Raw genomic sequence first — 22971 nt, forward strand, 5'->3', positions numbered from 1 at the left:
GCTACGGGGGCGGAGCTTCTGCACATGTGTTACCAAGCCAAGTACTCCGCCAGTGTTTGACAGTGCTCTTGGTTGCTCGGAACAGATGATGAATCGATGCAGCTGATGAAGAGAAAAGCCGTAAAATATGTAATCCTTTACATTCAGTGGTGTGATTTGTCCTATATAAATGCTGCTAATAAAGTGTTTGTTTTCTTTGCCGCAGTGTAACTAACACGGATTAAAACACGGCACTCTTTTCAGAAGCTCTCTCTCTTGTGCGCGCTTTGTCTCCGTATAGTTTTCCCTTCGTTGCCACAGAAAGTTGTCCGCGAGTATACATGCTTTTGCAGTGCAGAATTGCGCGGTGGATGTCGATGAATTTTGCTGAAAAAGAATTTCCGTTAACACTGCGGGTAAAAATAGGTAGTAAACTCTTCTAGAAGGGGGAAGATTCAATTTATTGCTTGGTTACGGCAGATACTGCAGCTTACGCGCAACAGCATCCTTGCCATTTGTATGTAACATTGTGAGTATGCATATAAAACGGATACTGCATACAAAGACTACATCTAACTTCAGTTTGACGGATGAGTTGCTGTAGTTAGACGTAGATATTATAATAATTTGTAAAAGGAAGAGTTAGGCAAGCTTATCGAAAATAAAAGCTTGCAAGCTTCTCGAAAAGAAAAAAAGCTTGCTTCAACTGTCTGCATTTCCCTTATGCAACAGCTGCTCTGAAATATAGCGCCATTCAGGGTTCCTAGTATGACCGCATGTCATGTATAGTTTGTACTTCACCAACACAAGGATATGAATGGCCCCAAAGTAAATCTTTCACGATGAAGAGAAAACGTTAGCTAGCGTCGTGTCAGGTTTCCTTTCAAATGCACGTAAAATTGAAATTCACGAAATACATGCACTTATCTCGTGAGAGAACCGTCGTAGTTAATGCAACTTGTTGCCTTTTATAGAGAAAGTTTTACTCTAGAAAATCTTTGAAATGGAGTTTGGATTCAGACCCGGAACTTCTTTTTACAAGAATTGTCGAAGCAGGCAAGGAATGCAACTAATATATATGCAACTAATATATATGCAACTAATATATATTTATATATACGATATTTACAGATCTCTAAATCTGCACCAAAGGCAGATATCGCACTTCTGTGAACTGCTCCTGTTAGAGGATCTGATGTGGGCAAGCTATATACGTGAGTTTGCAGCTTACGCGGGAATGTTAGTGTTTTACGAGGTTTTCGCGAAAGTCCTAGTCACAAATTAGCGGTATATTTTAGAGCAGTGGACAATACGTCACCTTAGATCACTTGATATTTATGGCTAGGTGAAATTTACATAACTGTGAAATTGGTGTTTTATTGCTGAACAACAATAACAACGACGACGACGACGACAACAAGGACGACAATGACGACGTCAACAAGGACGACAATGATAACAAGGATGACAAGGACAACAACAAAGACAACAAGGACGACAACAACAACGAGGACGACGACAAGAAGAAGTAGAAAGAGAACATCAAGAAGAAGAACAATAATAGTTATAATTTATTATTATATGAGTTTTACCATCCTGAGCACATGATAGGCTTGCCAAAACCGCATTGGCCTTGAAGAGCAAAGCCGACGGGCAGTGTTTACAAACTGCAATTTCGCGGGCAACACAGAATACGCAGGAACGTTTTCTCGCAGGAACATTAAAAAAACAGCCCCAACAGCAATGAGGAGAGAAATAAAAGAAAAACAAATCAGGAAATTTATGTTGAAACATTGTGTGAGGTATACCACTGGCAGACGGCTTAATGCAGGCAGCTGGCTAATAAGCCCTCTCATACAAACTCATGGCTGCGAGACTGCCAAATTTCAGGCCCTCGCTTACTACACCATACATTTGCTTTCTCCCCCCTTCCCCAAACTTTGTGATATTCCAAAAAAAAGAAATTAAAAAGAAATTTAGACTTACTTTAATTTGGCCACACATCGTGGGACCCCGCACTCACCTCGCCCGCATAGATTTCCGTCTCGTTCATCCGCGTCACCGTAACAGAGGCTAAGTCGAAGTTTCTCGTTTCCATTCCCTATTAGTGTGACTTCATGAAGCAAAACAGTCAGAACCGCTGCATTAAAACCGAGCAACCATGCGCCTTCTCCGTGTTGCTTTATTCGCCAATTTGGTTAAATACAGCCAACACTGTTTTTTCAATCGCTGCCTTTTGTTAACCCTGACCTCAATCGATCGTATGGTTTCGCTAAGCCCCTCAGGTACAGATGTAATAAATGTTGTTTGCTGTACGCACGAGAAAAAAAAGAATAAAAGGCACACTTCCACCTAGGCGCGGATGGGATCAGCCTTAAAATGTACAGTGCCACCTTGTTCTTTAAGGATGAGTATGTAGTACTTCGGTGTGAAAACGTATAACCGACACCAATGAATGATGCCAACGTAGCCATTATCCTACAATGCACAACGACCTAAACCTCAATAGATAACGTGGGTGTCTGAATGTGATCAATGCAGCGGGAGAACACTGTCACTGGAGCCACAACTTCATCTCCTATGCTAGTATGTTATCTAAACCAAAGACCATCCTCGGACTACTTTCCTGAAGGATATTTTTGGATGTAGCTTTCTCAATGCGCAGCCGCATCGCGAATAAAGAGTAAAGCTCAAAGCATTTGATACAAGGAGCAATTCTTTTATATAAGTACGCCCTGAATGCTTAGCAATAAATATTGTCACGTGGTCGTGACGTCAAAGAACACAGTAGCAATACTGTGAAAGGCAAAAACTAGCTTTTATTGGGCGCACCTGTGCCCTACAAAACAGGCTACACTTAAAGTACAACGAGAGCGGCAAACACAGTCGGCGATCATCGTAAATATGATCAGCGGGTCAAGCGCGTCGGCTTTTATAGAGAAGCCGTGGAATGTTCCAGACTAATCGTTAGGACCCGCGTGCCTTCCACAAAGTTCTACACCATTCGCGTTACGCGATGAAATCAGATAACACAAGGTTCGGCGACAACAGACAGCCGGGTAGAAGCATCCATAACTTTACAGAAACGTCGGATACATGCAGGTGCGTCCCTCACTGTGCGATTACAGTTGTTAAACGGCGAAACGGGGTCGCCCGATAAAGATAAGTACACGTGTCAATATGCGAAACTCCTGATCATTACTGCTTTCGTGGGAGGGTGGCGTCTCATTTCTTTATTGACAAAGCGCGGACATTCTGCCTTCCCGTTTTGCATACGGGAGCCGAAGCATCTCTTGGACGCGACGATTGCTTGACAATCAGCACGATATCTGTGAGGCGGCTCTTCTACAGGAGCTCCGGCTCCACAAATTTATGCAAGTTCCTCTCGCCAGATTCTCGCGCGCCGAGGCAGCACAGCAGCCACGTAAGGCTTAACTTCCGGCGTATTTAGCCGCTGCGTCTTTACTCAGCAAATTTGATTTTTAGAAAAAATTGTCGAAAATTTCTGCTGGCCCGAGATTCATCACAGGAGTGGTGGACAGAAAAAAATTCGGATGCACCTTGACTTACTGAATTTTACCAGTTAGTATGTTCCTGATCAATAAGGTTTGGCCATATGTTGGTTTGCTGAACTGAAGGTAGCCCTTGCTAGAGGCACATACACCTTGTAGTAGACGTGAGGCTGTAATCGGTTTCAGTGTATCTGTATACTTGTATCTACCCACTCTGGTTCCTCCAGGCACCAGAAAAGGGATAATAGAGGACGATGAACGCGTGAGTAAGGAAGTGCAAGTTCGCAGCCGTTGTCACGTGTCATATCAGTAACGTGGCTGTCACGTCGTCTTGCTGGTCATGTTTCCGTCGTCTTCGCGCCGACATCCATTTCAGTCGTCTTTTATGCCGTCTACTATGACATGTCGACGATAGTTTACGATGTCATTACCAAACGTCATTATTGACTTCAGCATGTATGCTTCGGAAATAGTGATAGTGTGTCCACTTGATTTCTGTCATCCGCATAGACTACTTGAAAACACTTACTTGAAAATCATCTTGAGGTTTCTTCATTAATGTTTCATTTTTGTCGTTTGAGAGAACGCGTCTTAACGCAATGTCCGATTGCCTTTTAACGCAGTTTTTAATAAGGCTCTGCCAACTGAGAGAATGATTTGCGTGTCCGGGCTTTGCTGCCGCTATTTATTCCGAAATGCGTCAGCCGCAGTAACTCTGGTATTACATCTTCACTCATGCAAGAAATTTGCAGCCTCGATGTTTTGGCAGCACATTGAATCAATGGTGCTTTACGATTATGTGTTTTTACCAAGTTTCAAAATATAAAAAAAACGTAATTTCCATTTGTTAAAAAAGGAAGAAAGAAAGAAAGGAACAGGGAACGTGTTAAAACAATGTACAGTTTTACCCAGAGCTTAAGAGGCACGTGTCACACCGCATTCCCGAAAAGCAACGTGTTCTGCATATGTAAAAACCTGCAACCACTAAATATAAATTTGCAGAAATTTCAGTTTATACAAACGGAAAATGTATAGAAAAATTTTATAAATACAGCTGTGCCTTGGAATGTGTGTTATATTGTGTGGAACTGTGCCATAATACTTGAAAATTCTTGGGCTAAAAATAATTTCGGCATCACATAGCATGTAAATATGCTGTTGGTTATTGCAGTACCCTATAAGTGAAGCTTGCTTTCGTGAAATCTGCGTTGAGATTAAAAACACTGACTAGTCTAATTATACATCACTATAAGTGCATGAAGCAAATCTCCAATTCAAATTCCATCTCAAGTTGACACTGCGTTTTGTCGTGAACTGACCAGGAACTACATACTATCCATTTGACAAAGATATAGAGTATATATAGTGAGATATTTAAAAGTCTGCCTTATCATGATTATATTTAGATATGGTCTACCATTGTAGTCATGAATAAGGGGTGTTTTATTATGTACTAGCTTTGTATGTGCTACTTATGATTAATATTTATTTGTATCATGCGGCTTCCTTCTGCCGAGTAGCTTCGGTGAAGGTACAAGCATATTTTGGTTCAGCTCCGTAATGTCCTGGGCAGCCAGTTGTGTTGCGACGCGCCCAGCTTTAGGAAAGCTAGTGGCAGAGTTCACGGCGTGCGCCGCGAACGCGTTTTGCTTCACGCTGGCGTCTCTCTCGCCAGACCACAGCAAGATTCGTCCGACGACGTCGTTGTCTTTCGGCGCCGCTTAGAGCAGAAGTTTTCTTAGTCGGGGTCGTCGCAAGCGAAGCAGTATGGGGGCGTGTGAGCGCTGCTGTTGCACGTTGAAGCTGCACTCCATAGGCGACGAGGCGTCGCAAGCTAATCGGACGGGAAAAACAAACCTGGTGCGGAAACGGAGCCGTCACCTCGGTAGAAGGCCTACACCGCCTACACCAGGCTACACCGCGTTGAAGTCTCCGCTGAGCTGAGACTAGCGAAGAGCTCACGGTCGGCGCTTGTTAGAGTCATGATGCAGCGCTTCGCATCACCATTCCCAGATGGCGGCGCCATGCCTGTCAAGAGAGAGCGTAATTTATGCGTTCGCGCCGACTTCACATCCGTGACGGGAATTCAATGGAGAACCCCGGGATAAAATACTTTCGGGTTAAGAGCTTTTGTTCACACGTATATGCGTATAGCCATATTCGTACAGAAACGGCATGTTGTGTTCGGTACTGCGTTCATTTATTCGTTCTTTCATAAAGAGGTGTGTCGAAATTCGACATGAACGGTTTTCATACATATCAGCTCGCTTACCAAGAAGTGGACGTGTTTAAGCGATGTAGCCGTTTCAAAGATACTTTATCAATGCTACTACAATGGCACTCGCACTACAAATTCCCATACCTTTACTGGTGACCGCTTGGATATTGCCCTTCTGATGCCTCAAAAGAATAGCGTCGGCACATGCAGACGTAGCTCACTTAGAAGCAGTCGTTGAACCTTATTTCCCGAGTTAGAAGTGTAACGGGGAGAAGCATGATTCAGCAACGCCCTCTTTTTTAGAGGCCGTTATGCCTGTAATTCGTAGCGGTCCTGACGTGAAGTTCGGCTTTGTAGCATTCAAAATAGGTTCGCGGAAAAGTTCGACCTATAGGTCACTCAGTTAATACGATGAAAGAATAGCTTTCATTTACGACGCTGTCATTTCCGGAGTTACAAGTGTCACCGCGGGAAACGCGCTTCAGCAACGCCCTCCTTTTTTACAGGACATTGTGCCTGCATTAAGAGCGGCCCAGACGTAATGTAGTTCGGCTTTGTGGCATTCGCAGTAGGCTGGAGGAAAAGTTCGTTCCCCCCCCCCTCCTTCCAGTTCGCAGGTCGCCCACTTCGTAAGACGAGAGAATGGCTTCTCTGTTACTATCGTTCAGCAGTTGGGCGCTGGCCTGTCATCCTGTCGGAGAGAAAGTGAGGTGCTCTCGCGCTTGAGCTCTCCGACCGAGTTTCGCGTCGGGGTCGTCGCCGAAACGTCAACTAGCTCCGTGAGACTCACGTGCTCTCGCGCGAGAGCTTTGTGACGTGTGAAGATTGTGGGCGCAGGACCGTGGTTTCTTTGCCAGACGGCCAGCAAAGGCTTCCTCGATGTGGGAACCAGGCAGGCAGAAAGAGGACACCACCTTTACTGAGTCGTGAATATGCGCATGACTAGGGTGCATGCGGGAAGCGTTTAACACGAAACCATGCTCGTTCGCTTCGCAGGAAGCACACGGACGTTTTACCCAGGTGGGTACAGAACCTGTATTTCGGTAGTTTTCTTTGTCGGTCATTGCAAAAATGAAGTTGTCCCGCCTCTCTTGCGAAGTACATAAGAATGATACGGTTACGACTGGTGTACGAAACAACTTCCCGTCTTTTCTGTCCCACTTGGACAGCGCAGACTCACGGCAATGCTTGCTGCAGTTCACAAAACACAAGGGTCAGGCAAAAGCACAGATATACCAGGAGATGCTGGCAACCACTCTCAAACGTTTGTGTGTCAGTAGCTTGGTGGAAGCACAGTTATCAGTTGCATTGTGATTGAAATGATCTGTGTGTCAGAGGAAGAACAAACCATGAATGAACGACGAAAAATTTAGAGCGGAGCGAGCGTATTTAATTCACAGTTGTCTCCGAATTGTGTGTGTCTAGGAAAAATTTCAAGGAGAGACGATATGAACACCGAGTCAAAATCGCGCCACAATTTAACCAGGACGATAACATATACAAAGTACGAAGCATTGTTTTTCAAAGTAGTATCTGAGTGCACACTCACTAACATAGATAACCACATTCAGCAATAGCACGAGACCTCTACCACTGTCATTGGAGCCGAAGTCATATATCTTATGCTTGCATCTGGTATAAAGCAAACACCATCCTTGGACTAGGTTCCGGAAGGATACTTTCCAATGTAGCTTTGAAAGTGCGTCGCAACCTCGCGAATTAAGATGTACGATTGCAAGGATTTGGTAGGTAGTTTAAGTCTTTTAAATAAATTTAACGCTTAGCAATAAACAATATGTGAAGGTAATGATGCTTACTACTTTCGTGTGACTACAGCACCCCATTTCATGTTTGGCAAAGTGGGGTTGTTCGAGCTTCCCCGCCTTTAATGGTGGTGGTGAAAAGCATTTATTAAGAAAGAGAGGTGTGGACTCACGCAGGAGCCCTACATACTAGGTGGAGTCCCTAGTCCGGGACCCCATTGGTCGAAGCCACCAGCCTGGCCCTCTTGACCAAGGCCTTTTGGGCCTGAAGGTCTGAGCAACCAAGCAGGGCTGCCTCCCAGTCCTCTCGGATAGGGTTGGGGTGGGGGGTGAGAGCCGAATTTTGCTGGCAGGCCCACACCATGTGATAAGTGTTAGCCACCTCGCCACAGTGTTGGCACCTGCCAGTGATCGCAGGATCAAAATGTTTCATTACTGCCGGGCACAGCATTTGTTGGTGTATAAGCGAAGGAGAACGCGTTCGTTCGCTTTCTCCAGTCCCTTAGCTGGGGCTGGGTACCGGCGATAGCTATCCTTATATTAGGTAGAAATGTCTTTGAAAGTTATGAGAATTTCGCCTTCCTGTTCCAGGACCTCAGGGGCCAAAGGGGACGCCCGGTAAGTGAGTGCTCGGGCTGCCGCATCAGCAGCTTCATTCCCTTGAAGGTCCTGATGGCCAGGAGTCCGAACTATACAGCGGGTGGTAGGATCGACGTCCTTGCTGCAGTTTCTCAGTATTTGCTCGGCCAATAGGGTGACCCAACTAGCCTCGTAATTACGGCACGCGCCACGCGAATCCGTGACGATATATTTAGAATTAGAGTCCGAGGCAGCTAGGGCGATCGCTACCTCCTCTGCTTGTGTTGTACCTGGTGCACGAAAAGTGAGCCCATCCACCTGTGTTCCCTGATGTATGACTGCTGCTGTATACCATCCCCCGTGGCTTGGCCCAGCGGCATCTACACAGTAAACTCCATGTTTGTTGCCATAGTGACGCTCCAAAGCTTCCGCCCTAGCTTGGCGGCGTCCAATATGCTCTTCTCTATCCATCTTGGTTGGAAGGGGTCGAACTCGGATGGCGCGTCTCCATAGTTCTGGCACTCTGACTCTTTCTTGTATGTGAAAATTGTGTTGGATGTGTAGCCGAGCCAGAAGTAGTTGGCCCGATCGTGTTTGGGCTAACCTTGTGTATTGATTTGTTAGATGAGCTTCTTTGAGCTCCTGGAAGGTGTTGACCATTCCAAGACCGAGAAATCGTCCGTTGGAAGCGGATACCGGGAGATCAAGAGCCCTTTTCATCATTTTGCGGGGGATAACCTCTACCCTGTCTTCATCGTCCTTCCGCAAGTGGAGGTAGGGTACTGAATACAGGATGCGGCTAGTTACGAAAGCGTGAGCGAGCCGCACCGCATCCTTGCTTCGTAACCCTCCTCTCTTATTGGAGACCCGGCGGATCATTCGACCCACCTGGTCTCCAATCTTCCGGAGCTTTGCAAGTGTTGTGTCGACCTTTCGCTGATGGTGTACGAAGAGTCCCAGAATTCTAATCTCCTTAGACTCGTGGATGGCGCCACTGCTGAGGGATAAGTGGATGTTTGTATTATCCTTAGGGGAAGCCCTAAAGTGAACAAATTCTGACTTTTCTGGTGCACATTGGAGGCCGCAGTGCTCCGCGTAGCGATCTACCACCCGTGCTGCTGCTTGCAGGCTCTCCTCCATGTGCCCTAAGTTGCCTTCGGTGGCCCAGATCGTGATATCATCAGCATACAGCGCATGCCGCATGCCTTCAATATCATTCAACTGTGCCGGAAGGTGCAGCATAGCTAAATTGAAGGGCAGTGGGGACAACACCTCACCTTGTGGCGTGCCCCGCGTGCCCATTTGATAGGGTCCATGTTCGGTGTCTTCAATACGGATCAGTGCAGCCCGATCTGTCACGAAATCTTTTATGTAATTGAAAGTGTTGCGGCCGCAGTGTGTCTCACTGAGGTGACTCAGTATGACACTGTGTTTAACGTTATCGAAAGCACCTGTACGCGGCGCTTGAGAAGTACGTGACGCTAAGACGTCCGTGCCCGGTTCGGCTACGGAAGCCGAAGCATCCCTCGGACACGGCCGTTCCTTGACATCAGCACGAAATCCGTGCTGCGGCTCTTCTAGAAGAGCTCTGGCTGGCCAAGTTGCGCAGTATATCTCGAACCGGGTTCGCGCCCACCGAGGCAGTACAGCAGCCACGTTAGGCTTAACTTCCGGCGTATTTTGCGTCGTGTTGCGTTCCGCTGCGCCTTTACTCGACAAACGAGCTTTGAGAGAAAATTATCACAAAGATATATGCTCACCCGAGATTCATCGTGTAGGAGCGATGGACAGGAAACACACGTGACCGTTCTCAAGATGACCCTGGATTAACTAAATTTTACCAGTGATACGTTCTTGATAATAACTTTCGGCCACGTGTTACCCTGCTGAATTGAAGGTAGTCAGTGCTACAGGCTTATTCAGTTTGTAGTAGTCATGAGGCTACGAAAGGTTTCAGTAAATCATTACATTTGCGCCAATCCTCCCGAGTGCCTACAGGCACCAGAAAAGGGACGATAGAGGACGATCAAGGCGCGAGTAAGGAAGTGCAAGTTTGCGGCCGTTGTCACGTGTCGTCATGCCGTGTTTGTGGTCATGTTAAAGTGTACTAGAACTTCTATATAGTCTAGCATTCTATAGAATACGAGAACACTATAGTCATGTGTATATTTTACAACAAAATTACTGGGTTTTACGCGCCAAAACCACGATATGATTATGAGGTACGCCGTAGTGGGAGACTGCGGGATAATTTTGACCGTCTAGCGTTATTTAACATGTACCTTATTTGTATACAAGGGTGTTTTTCCTTTTCGCTCCCATCGAAATGCGGCCGCCGCGACGGGGATTCGATCCCGTGACATCGTGCTTGTCGTGCAGCGCAACTCCCTAAGCCACTATAAGCAACCACGGCGGGCCTATGTATGTTCTAGTACGCTACAGTCACGTTTACGTCGTTATCATGCAGCTATTACCTCGTCCGTCTCATTGGATGTCGTCTAGCGTAACATGTCGACAATAATTTGTGCTGTCATGACCAAACACCGCTAGTGACGTCAGCATGCATGCATCGCACGTGTCGCTAGTGTGTCGATTTGATTTCTGTGGTCGGCGTAAAGTATTTGTAAACGCTTATATGAAAATCGTATGATGGCCTCTACTTTATTGTTTTCTTGTTTTATTTTTTAAGAGCGTTTTTCAGCGCAATAAACTATTGCTTTTTCACGTAGTGGACGTAGAATGGCATACGTTGGACAATGACATGTTCGCACCGCAATAGCGTCAATGTGCACTTGTGGGATAACAGTCGCAGTGCGATAACTTCGAACGCCTGTTTCGCGCGTAAGTGAAAGTGCGACCATTGATATACGTGTAGAATCCGGTGCGAAAAAAAAAAGGTAATGCCTAAACTCACGGTGACACCGACAACGACGGTGAGAATTCAATCATTAATGTTCATATCAAATTGCAGTCGCAATAAAACGTGAAGCGAGAAATCCCGCGGCAGTATTATGTTCACTACTCACTGTTTCTATTCTTTTTTTGTTTCGCAATATCTACATTCTTGGATAACTACTTCGATAGTTAGGTAGTAGACTTTTTTTTACCCTCCACTTTGATACAACCCGTACCGTTTTATCGGAATTTGTTTACTGCGCGACCATTTTTTGTTATCAGAAAGTAATCCGTTTGTCTGACAGGATTCGTGCGTTACCCACACTCATAATTTTTGCACAGGGAACGGACACTCGATGTCCAAGTTGCCAGAAGCCATGACGCACAGTACTTCAGCCAGCCTTGAAAAATTGGTGTAGTGCATACAACGGCGACACCCGGAAATTCAAGTGGTTTTGTTCCTCGTTCCGCATGTTTGCTGCACAGGAGACGGCATACCATTATGTAAGTTGTTTTTCCATCTTCCTTGTCATCTGGAAGGGCAACAGAAGAGGCTGTGACTTTCCTGCCGTAGTTCAATGGTTATGTCAACCACGGTGACTGGGTTAGGGTTTGCTCTGCCGATAATAACTGTTCTTTGTCAATAACTATAATTGCAGAGCCTGAGCATCATGGGAATAATTTTTTTTGGTAGCGGTTCATCGAGTATCGTTTGGTGTATGGCAAAGTGCCACGGGGGCGGTGGGGGGGGGGGGGGGGTTCGAGGCAGAAGGGACAACGCCGTTGGGACGGCAGGACGACAATATCATGCCAACTGATTCAGCAACTCCGGCGTTGAAACCTTCGATCCTGTCTCGTTACGACCCGCCTTGGTGGCTTCGTGGGTTCGGCGTAGCCCTGCTAAGCGCTACAACAAAGGGCGCTACACCAAATTTCGAAGGGGGCCGAAATGGCAGAAACAGCCGTGTACCGTGCAATGGGTGCCGGTTAAGGAAATCCCGGCGATCAAAATAAACGGGAATTCCACACTACGGCCTTCGTCATGATCATAATCGCGGTTTTGGCGAGTAAAACCACAGAAATTAATTTTTTTCCTTTCGTTTCGACCAGGGCCGATCCTGGTGAACAGTACGAAACGAGAAAAAGGTCGGCAAAATAAAAAAAAGTTTCTGTGTGTGTGTGTGTGTGTGTGTGTGTGTGTGTGTGTGTGTGTGTGTGTGTGTGAGGGCGAGGGCAAGACAAGCGCTGTCTCCCGACAAGCTTTTATTTTTCAAAAGTGCACACATATACACTTGAGCACACGCACGATTTCATAATGATCCAGCTACGTTGATGCTAATAAATCACGCGCATAATTTCGCGCGGATCTGTAAAACGATAGCTTAGAGATACGCCAAAGGTATGTGAGTGTTACTATAGCAGCTCTCCCATTTTCTATCGCTGGGGCTTCCCTAATAAAAAAAAATGCAAGAGCTATATGTGTCGCTGGAATTTGAAGTACACAGGCCATTTGCCACATCCACAACCGCTCCAGTAGCTGCTCCGATAACTGCGTGTCTCCGCTTATGATACGAGAATGACAGGGGCGTATACCGATTGCGGGAGAGAAAGTGAAAAAAAAAACATAATTGAATGATGCGCTTTTTGAAGTCTTTGGATCGAAACACCAGAGCTCTGGGCGTCACGTTACAGTGGTTTATAGTTGCGTTGTCAAGTCAACGATATATCCGGCGTGAGTCGATGCCAAGGGTGAAAATGAGGAAGAGATACATTTCTTATGACAGAAAAGCGTGCAGGTAGGCCTGAATCGAAGTTAAGACCTTCTATTCAGCTTTTGGGGAGGGGAAATGGGAGTGAAGAGAGAGAGAAAAAGAAAGTGGTGATGATGAGGACGTAAATGGTGAGTGACAGCAAGGACTCTTCAACTATTTCAAATCCGCACCGCCCTCGTGCAAGAATTTACGGGAGCCTTATAGAACGTCACGCCGGCGACAAGGGTCCCTGTAAAAGCCTTAGTACAGAACCTTTCCAGACAATTGTTGTACCATTGACTGCGAGCTGCCTATCTTCTTTACATGTAAAGATTAATAACTTGCCTATTTCTTGCGTGCGCATCTCGCGCCCCCACATGAAGTGTTATCGCTGTCTTCCGCTGAGTCGTGCGCTTACAGTTTTTTTATATGACTTTCATTTTTAGTTTTTCTTGCCGCTTCGCGACTTTTCACTTGAGAGTCTACTTCTGAGCTGTCCTTCTCGCTGCTATTGTTTCCGCGTTTTATGCGCCTGCATTTTCAAACCATGAAGTGAATAGGGTAGACCGACGCAATTGCTGTTGCCGAAGTGTGGCGCTCGTGTCGATAAGCTCCTCACAGATATTGAGATTTTTTTTTGTCAGTTAGAATGTATCTGGATGGTACTCCGTGTTTTGTTGGAAGCCTCCTTACTTAGCAAGGATTGTCGGGTGTCCGAAACTGCGTAGTCGATCACGGGGAACCCCGTGTACTGGAGGGCTCTTACGCATTAGCTTTGACCAAGTGAGGTTCTTTAACTGGTGAATTATTACACGTCAATGTATATGTATTTTTTTTCGCACTTTTGCCCCATCAGAATATGGCCGGCGAGGCCGGGAGTCGAGCACGCGACTTCATGCCCAGCAGTATAAAACGCAATAGCCACTCTGGGCCTTCGTGTTGGACTTATCTGGGCAGGAGAGGGCGCTGTTGAGCTTCCTTAGCATCGCGAAGAAAGCTTTTGCTTAGAAAGAAAAAAAAAGATATGCCGATCCTACGTACCGTGGGAGTCAATGTAAGCGAAGTTTCTATGCTGCTTGTTTTGTTGACGATAATTAGCCGTGTCGTTGACGACAAATATGACATATTTGGGCGTTTATAGTACAATACGAGGGTGGTGACTTAATGTTAGACGTTAGCTAGCGTGCACCGCAGATATTTGTCTGCTTAGTAAACAGAACACTCCGACAGATGTGTTTGCTTGAGGCGTCGTTGCGCGCCAGTGTTGATAATCTCAGAGGGGGTTGAGCGTTTTCACTGCCCAATATGGAGCGTCGCTTGGTGAAAGAAATGTTAAAAAATTGTTCGAATTATTGGATTGTACGTGGAAAAACTACAATTGGATTGTGAGCCACCTCATAGTGGCGGACTCCGGAACAATTTTGACACCCTGGTGTGCTTTAACGCGCACCTCAATCTATGTGCACCAGCGCTTTTTGTTTCTCGCTCCCGTCGAAATGCGGCTTCCATGATCGGCATCGAACCGGCGACCTCGAGCGCGGCCATAGTCGTCATGCTACCACAGCGGCCACAGAGGTGCTGATCTGACGTGCGGCCGCGACACTACGGCGTTTTAATTGAGCCTTGCGTCATGACGCCTTGCGTCTGTGTATTCGCTTGACAAATTTGCGCGGTGCTTATTTTTCAGAAGTAGCAGTCGGATACCGGACCATACCTTCACTTTGCGCGTGACCGCTATTTTCCTGCCTCCTCAATTCATTTTTTCCCTCTCCCGCCCTCTCTTCTTGTATGTATGGGAACTGCAAAAATGCCAAGGTTTTTATTACCTTGTTTAGCGACTGCGTTGGTTCTCTGGCGTCCTCTCCGCCCCTCCTTTTTACAGTTCTATCCAGGTCCCCTCTGGATTTGCACGTTCATAGAAAGGTAAGCGCTGCAGTTTCTGCAGTGCTTTTGAGTTGGGCCACAAATAATTACAGCTGTCAAGAAGCTAATGTGGCGACCCCCAGAGAACTCCAGGGGGCATTGTTGACATGCGAAGCGATGGAAAAGTTCAAAGGAGTTTCTCGCGTCGACTTCACTCTCTGCCATGCTTTTGCTATGTACATACACGTTCTGAACCGCCTCCCCACGAGGCGCGCAAAGAACAGCAGCCCAAACGTCGAACGAAGCGGAAGAGAAAGTTTCGCTTTTAAAAAAAAAAGAACGTCACCTCCCGCGCGTGATTATTGGCTCTTTGTAACCCATTTTGAAAACATGGCGCGTACGGCTATGCGAATAGATCAGGTTAACGTCGAACTGCTTAGTAGGCTTCCTCAGCTTCCACCTGAGGTCGCTGAACGTCCTTGTGCGCGACCGTCAGCTGACGAGGTGAAGGCAACATTAGCTTCCATGAAGCACAGCACGGCGCCGGGTCAGACGGGTTACCCGTTGATGTAAATCCCGATCCTGATCACCGTAACAGAGGGTGAGTCCGAGTTTCTCGTTTCCCTCCTTATTAGCGTGGCCTCATCAAGAAAGACATTCAGAACCGCTGCCCTAAAACCGAGCAACCATTCCCCTTCTCCATGCTGCTTTATTCGCCAATCTGGTTAAGTACAGCCAACACTGTTTTTTCAGACGCTGCCTTTCCTTGACCCTGACCTCAATCGAATGTGTGGCTTCGCTAAGCCCCTGAGTTACCGATCTAATAAAAATTGTTTGCTGTAATCAGGAGAAAAAAAGAATAGAATAACGGCACCCTTCCGCCTAGGCGCGGATGGGATCAGCGCTAAAATGTAGTGCAGTGCCACCTTGTTCTTTCAGGTTGAGTATGTAGTATTTCATTGTGAAAACGTGTAGCCGACACCAATGAAAGGTGCCAACGTAGCGTCATTGTCCTACAATAAAGAGCGACCTAAACCTTGTGTCTAAACCATGTGTCTCTGAATGAGATGTGAGCGACCTTCACTGTCATTGGAGCCAGAACCTCACATCCTCCGCTAGCACGTTACCTAAACCAAACACCATCCTCAGTCTACTTTCCTGAAGGATATTTTTGAATGTAGCTTTCTCAACCTGCAGCAACCTCGCGAATTAAAAGTAAACCTGAAAGGATTTGGCCCAAAGAGTAAGTCTTTTATATAAGTATCCACTGAACGCTTAGCAATAAACAATATACGAAGCTACTGATCATTACTGCTTTCGTGTGATGCCTGCGCCTCGTTTCATTATAAAGCGCAATTCGACCTTTCCGGTTCGGCTACGGGAGCCGGAACATCCCTTGGATGCAGCCGTTCGTTGACATCAGCACGAAATCTGTGAGGGGCTCTTCTACAGGAGCTCCGGCTCCGCAAAGTTATGCAAATTCCTCTCGCCATAATCTGCCCCCCCCCCCCCCTTCGCCGAGGCGGCACAGCAGCCACATTAGGCTTAACTTCCAGCATAGTTAGCGTCCTGACCGGATTTGAGAAAAAAAATTATCGAAAAGTTATGCTGGACCGAGATTCATCATAGGAGTGGTGAATAGAAAAAAATTCGAATGCACCTCGACAAACTAAATTTTACCAGTTAGTATGTTCCTGATCAATAACTTTCGGCCACATGCTGCTTTGCTGGATTGGAGTTATTCAATGCTAGAAGCGTATTCACATTGTAGCAGTCACGAGGCTGTGATCGGTTTCAGTGTATGTGCATAATTCTGTCAACCAACCCGAGCGCCTCGCAGGCACCAGAAAAGGGATGATATGTGACGACGAACGCGCGACTAAGGAAGTGCAAGGTCGCAGCCATTGTCACGTGTCATGTCCATCACGCTGTTGTCACGCCACCATCATTTCAGTCGTCGCTTTTCCATGTCGTCTACATAAAACGTCGACGATAATTTATGACGTCACGACCAAACGCCGTTATTGATTTCAGCGTGCGTGCGTCGGAAGTGCTGACAGTGTGTCCACTTGATTTCTGTCATCCGCATAAACTACTTGAAAACGCTTACTTCAATATCATGTGATGGTTTCTGCATTAATGTTTTATTTTTGTCGTTTTAGAGAGCGCGTCTCAACGCAATGGCCTATTGCTTTTTAAAGTGCTTATTAACAGGCCCTGCCAACTGAGAGAACGATTTGCGCGTCCGACCTTTGCTGCCGCTATTTATTCCAAAATGCGTGAGCCGCATTAACTCTGGTATTACATCTTCGCTCATGCAAGAAATTTGTAGCCTCAATATTTTGGCAGCACATTTCATTAATGGTACTTAATGATTATGTATTGTTACCAGTATTAAAAATAAAAAAAATAATTTCGATTTGTTAAAAAAAGAAAGAAAGAAAGAAACAGGGAACGTGTAAAAACAATGCACAGTTTTACCCAGAGCTTAAGAGGCACGTGTCACACTGCATTCCCGAAAAGCAACGTGTTCTGCATGAGTAAAAACTTGCAACCACTAAATATATATCCGCAGAAATTTCAATTTGTACAAACGTAAAGCTTACAGAAAAATTTTGTGAATACAGCTCTGCCTTGGAAAAGGTGTTACATTGTCTGGAACTGCGCCATGATGCTTGAAGATGCTTATGATAAAAATAATTTCAGCTTGACATAGCATTTAAATATGCTGTTCATTATTGCAATACCTTATAAGTGAAGTTTATTTTCGTGATAGCTGTGTTTAGCTTAAGAATCGCTAACTAGATTAGTATTTTGTCACTATAAGTCCACGAAGAAAATCTCCAATTCTAATTTCATCTCAAGTTGACACAGTCTCTTGTGTTGAACTGACGTGGAACTACGTACTATCCATCTGACACAGATATAGAGTACACATAGTGAGATATTTACGAGACTGCCTTCTTATGATTATATCTAGATATGGTCTACCATTGTAGTCGTGAAGAAGGGGTGTTTTATATGTAGTAGCTTTGTAGGTGCGACTTATGAATAATATTTTATTGTGTCCTTCAGCGTCCTGCTGCGTCCTGCTGCCGACTAGCTTCGGTGAGGCTACAAGCGTATTTTGGATCTGGCTCTGTAGTGTCCTGGGCAGCCAGTTGAGTTGCGACGTGCTCAAAGTTAGAAGCGCTAGTGGCAGAGTTCACGGCGTGCGCCGCGCCTGCGCGAAGGCGTTCTGCTTCACGCTGGCCTCTCTCTCCCCTGACCAAAGCTAGATTCGTCCGACGACCGCGTTGTCTTTCTTGTCGCTTAGCGTAGCAGTTTTCTTCGTCGGTGTCGTCGAAAGCGAAGCAGTATGGTGGCGTGTGAGCACTGCGGTTGCACGTTGAAGCTGCACTCCGAACGCGACGAGGCATCGCAAGCTAATCGGACGCGAAAGACAAGCCACGTGCGGAAACTGCGTCGTCACCTCGGAAGAAGGCCTACACCGCCTACACCAGGCTACACCACGTTGACGCCTCCACTGAGCTGAGACTAGCAAAGAGCTCACGGTCGGCGCTTGTTAGAGTCATGATGCAGCGCTTCGCATCACCGTTCCCAGATGGCGGCGCCATGCCTGTCAAGAAGGAGCATAATTTACGCATTCGCACTGACTTCACATCCGTGACGGGAATTTAATGGAGAACCCCGGGATAAAATACTTTCGGGTTAAGAGTTTTTATTCACACGTATATGCGTATAGCTATATTCGTACAGAAACGGCATGTTGTGTTCGGTACTGCGTTCATTTATTCGTTCTTTGAAAAAGAGGTGTGTCGAAATTCAACGCGAACGGTTTTCAACGCGAACGGTTTTCATACATATCAGCTCGCTTACCAAGAAGTGGACGTGTTTAAGCGTTGTAGCCGTTTCAAAGATACTTTATCAATGCTACTATAATGGCACTCGCACTACAAATTCCCATACCTTTACTGGTGATCGCTTTGGTATTGCACTTTTGATGCCACAAAAGAAAGACGTCCGCACATGCAGGCGTAGCTCACTTAGAAGCAGTCGTTGAATCTTATTTCCCGAGTCAGAAGTGTAACGGGGAGAAGCATGATTCAGCAACACCCTCTTTTTTAGAGGCCGTTATGCCTGTAATTCGTAGCGGTCCTGACGTAGTGAAGTTCGGCTTTGTAGCATTCAAAATGGGTTCGCGGAGAAGTTCGACCTATAGGTCACTCAGGTAATACGATGAAAGAATAGCTTTCATTTACGACGCTGTCATTTCCGCAGTTACAAGTGTCACCGCGCGAAACGCGCTTCAGCAACGCCCTCCTTTTTTACAGGCCATTGTGCCTGCATTAAGAGCGGCCCAGACGTCATGTAGTTCGGCTTTGTGGCGTTCGCAGTAGGCTGGAGGAAAAGTTCGTTCCCCCCCCCCCCCCCTCCTTCCAGTTCGCAGGTGATCCACTTCGTACGACGAGAGAATGGCTTCTCTGTTACTATCGTTCAGCAGTTGGGCGCTGGCCTGGCATCCTGTCTGAGAGAAAGGGAGGTGCTCTCGCGCTAGAGCTCTCCGACCGAGTTTCGCGTCGGGGTCGTCGCCGCAACGTCAACTAGCTCCGTGAGACTCACGTGCCCTCGCGCGAGAGCTTTGTGACGTATGAAAATTTTGGGCGCAGGACAGTGGTTTCTTTGCCAGACGGCCAGCAGAGGCTTCCTCGATGTGGGAACCAGGCAGGCAGAAAGAGAACACCACCTTTACTGAGTCGTGAGTATGCGCTTGACTAGGGTGCATGCGGGAAGCGTTTAACACGAAACCATGCTCGTTTGCTTCGCAGGAAGCACACGGACGTTTTACCCAGGTGGGTATGGAACCTGTATTTCGGCGGTTTTCGTTGTCGGGTCACTGCAAAAACGAAGTTGTCCCGCCTCACTTGCGAAGTACAGAAAAATGATACGTTTACGACTGGTGTACGAAACAACTTCCCCGTCTTTTCTGTCCCACTTGGACAGCGCAGACTCACGGCAATGCTTGCTGCAGTTCACAAAAGACAAGGGTCAGGCAAAAGCACAGATATACCAGGAGATGCTGGCAACCACTCTCAAACGTTTGTGTGTCAGTAGCTTGGTGGAAGCACAGTTATCAGTTGCATTGTGATTGAAATGATCTGTTTGTCAGAGGAAGAACAAGCCGTGAATGAACGACGAAAAATTTAGAGCGGAGCGAGCGTATTTCATTAACAGTTGTCTCCGAATTGTGTGTGTCTAGGAAAAGGTTATTTCAAGAAGAGACGATATGAACACTGAGTCAAAATCGCGCCACAATTTAGGCAGGACGATAACATATACAAAGTACGAAGCATTGTTTTTCAAAGTAGTATCCGAGTGCACACTCACTACCATAGATATAACCACATTCAGCAACAGTGCGTCTCGCGACTACCGTCATTGGAGCCGAACTCATATATCTTATGCTTGTATCTTGTATAAAGCAAACACCATCCTTGGACTAGGTTCCGGAAGCATACTTTCCAATGTAGCTTTGAAAGTGCGTCACAACCTCGCGAATTAAGATGTACGATTGCAAGGATTTGTTAGGTAGTGTAAGTCTTTTAAATAAATTTAACGCTTAGCAATAAACAATATGTGAAGGTAATGATGCTTACTACTTTCGTGTGACTCCATTACCCCATTTCATGTTTGACAAAGTGTGGTTGTTCGAGCTTCCCCGCCTTTAGTACGCGGCGCTTGAGAAGTACGTGACGCTAAGACGTACGCACCCGGTTCGGCTACGGAAGCCGAAGCATCCCTCGGACGCGGCCGTTCCTTGACATCAGCACGAAATCCGTGCGGCGGCTCTTCTATAGGAGCTCTGGCTGGCCAAGTTGCGCAATATATCTCGGGCCGGGTTCGCGCCCACCGAGGCAGTACAGCAGCCACGTTAGGCTTACCTTCCGGCGTATTTTGCGTCGTGTTGCGTTCCGCTGCGCCTTTACTCGACAAACGGGCTTTGGGAGAAGATTATCACAAAGATATATGCTCACCCGAGATTCATCGTATAGGAGCGATGGACAGGAAACACACGTGACCGTTCTCAAGATGGCCCTGGATTAACTAAATTTTTCCAGTGATACGTTCCTGATAATAACTTTCGGCCACATGTTACTCTGCTGAATTGATGGTAGTTAGTGCTACCGTCCTATTCACTTTGTAGTAGTCATGAGGTTGCCATAGGTTTGTTTCAGTATACCATTATATTTGTGCCAATCCTCCCGAGTGCCTACAGGCACCAGAAAAGGGACGATAGAGGACGATCAAGGCGCGAGTAAGGTAGTGCAAGTTTGCGGCCGTTGTCATGTGTCGTCATGCCGTGTTGGTGGTCATGGTAAAGTGTACTAGAACTTCTATATAGTCTAGCATTCTATAGAATACGAGAACATTATAGGTGTATATTTTAAAATTATATAACGGTGTTTTACGTGCCAAAACCACCATCTCTTTATGGGGTACGCCGTAGTGGGAGACTGCGGGATAATTTTGACCGTCTAGCGTTATTTAACATGCACCTTAATTTGTATACAAGGGTGTTTTTCCGTTTCGCTCCCATCGAAATGCGGCCGCCGCGACGGGGATTCGATCCCTCGACATCGTGCTTGGCGTGCAGCGCAACTCCCAAAGCCACTATAAGCAACCACGGCGGGCCTATGTATGTTCTAGTACGCTACAGTCACGTTTACGTCGTTATCATGCAGCTATTACCTCGTCCGTCTCATTGGATGTCGTCTAGCGTAACATGTCGACAATAATTTGTGCTGTCATGACCAAACACTGCTAGTGACGTCAGCATGCATGCATCGCACGTGTCGCTGGTGTGTCGATTTGATTTCTGTGATCGGCGTAAAGTATTTGAAAACGCTTACTTGAAAATAACCTGATGGTTTCTACTTTATTGTTTTCTTGTTTTATTTCTGTAGTTTTTGAGAGCGTGTTTGAACGCAACGAACTCTATTGCTTTTTAACGTATTGAACGTAGAATCACATACGTTCTATGACGACGTATTCGTACCGCTATAGCGTCAATGTGCACTCGTGGGATAGCACTCTTAGTTTGATAACATCGATCGCCTGTTTCGCGCGCAAGTGAAAGTGCGAGCATTGATATACGTGTAGAAGCCGGTGTGAAAAACAAAAAGAAATGCCTTAACTCACGGTGACGCCCACAACGACGGTGAGAATTCAATCTTTAATGTCCATATCTTATTGCAATCGCAATAAAACGTAAAGCAAACAAATCCCGCTGCAGTATTATGTGCACTACTCATTGTGTCTATCGTTTTTTTTTTTTCGCAACAGCTAGTCTGGCAGAACTACTTCAACAGTTATGCAGTAGACTTTTTTTTTTAGTCTACTTTCATACAGCAACTTACCGTTTAATCTGAATTTGTTGGTTGCACGACCCTTTTCTGTTATCAGAGGGTAATCCTTTTCCTTGTCAGGATTCGTGCGTTATCCTACTGCCCACATTACCCATTTTCGCACGGGGCGCGGGCACTCCATATCTGAGTTGCCACAAGTAGCGAACCGTACTTCCCTTAGCCTCAAAGAATAGCCCCCGTATTCAGAAATACAACTTAAGCCGAAGCCCATCCTTGACTTGATTTAGATGACGCCTGGCGTTAACGTGCCCAAAGACACTCACTGCGTTTCCTTTGGCGCATTCACGATAGGCGTCACTTAGGTCAAGTCAAGCATGGGCTTCAACTTAGGTTGCATTTCTGAATACGGGGGTAGGTGTAGTGGATCCAACGACGAAACCAGGAACTTCAAGTAATTTTGTTCCTCGTTTCGAATGTTTGCTGCACAGGGGATGGCATACCATTGTGTAAGTTGTTATTTCATCTTCCTTGTCATCTCGAAGTGCAACGAAAGAGGCTGTGACTTTCTTTACCGGAGTTCAATTGTTATGTCAACTACGGTGCCTGGGTTGGGAGTAGCTCTGAGGATAATAACTGTTTTTTGTTAATAATTACAATTGCAGGTCCTGAGTATCACGGGAATAATTTTTTGAGGTAGCGGGTAATCGATTATCATTTGGTGCACTGCAAAGTGTTGCTGGTATGGGGGATTTAGATGGGACAACGGCAAAGGGCAGGCAGCACGACGATGACATGACAACTGATTTATTAAACTCCGGCGTTGAAGCCTTACATCCTCTCTCGTTACGACCAGTCGTGGTGGCGTAGTGGCTTTGGTGCAGCGCTGCTAAGCACGAAGTTGCGTGATCGAATCCCGGTTGCGGCGGCCGCATTTAGAAGGGGGCCGAGATGGCAGAAACACCCGTGTACCGTGCAATGAGTGCACGTTAAGGAAAACCAGGTGGCCAAAATTAAGCAGGAATCCCGCATTACGGCATGCCTCAT

The 22971-nt window shown here is 46.3% G+C and overlaps 1 long non-coding RNA gene across 2 annotated transcripts in view; it reads left to right on the forward strand.

Annotated features, from left to right (window-relative positions):
* Window positions 1–22971, forward strand: part of LOC139060991 (uncharacterized) — a 343869-nt gene that overhangs the window by 75991 nt on the left and 244907 nt on the right. For both annotated transcript variants that reach the window (XR_011515126.1, XR_011515127.1), the window contains exon 2: window positions 11289–11450. This is a non-coding gene — a long non-coding RNA (uncharacterized lncRNA). The remainder of the gene's footprint in view (window positions 1–11288; window positions 11451–22971) is intronic.

This window comes from Dermacentor albipictus, chromosome 6 (assembly GCF_038994185.2).
Source record: "Dermacentor albipictus isolate Rhodes 1998 colony chromosome 6, USDA_Dalb.pri_finalv2, whole genome shotgun sequence".
Lineage (NCBI taxonomy): Eukaryota > Metazoa > Arthropoda > Arachnida > Ixodida > Ixodidae > Dermacentor > Dermacentor albipictus.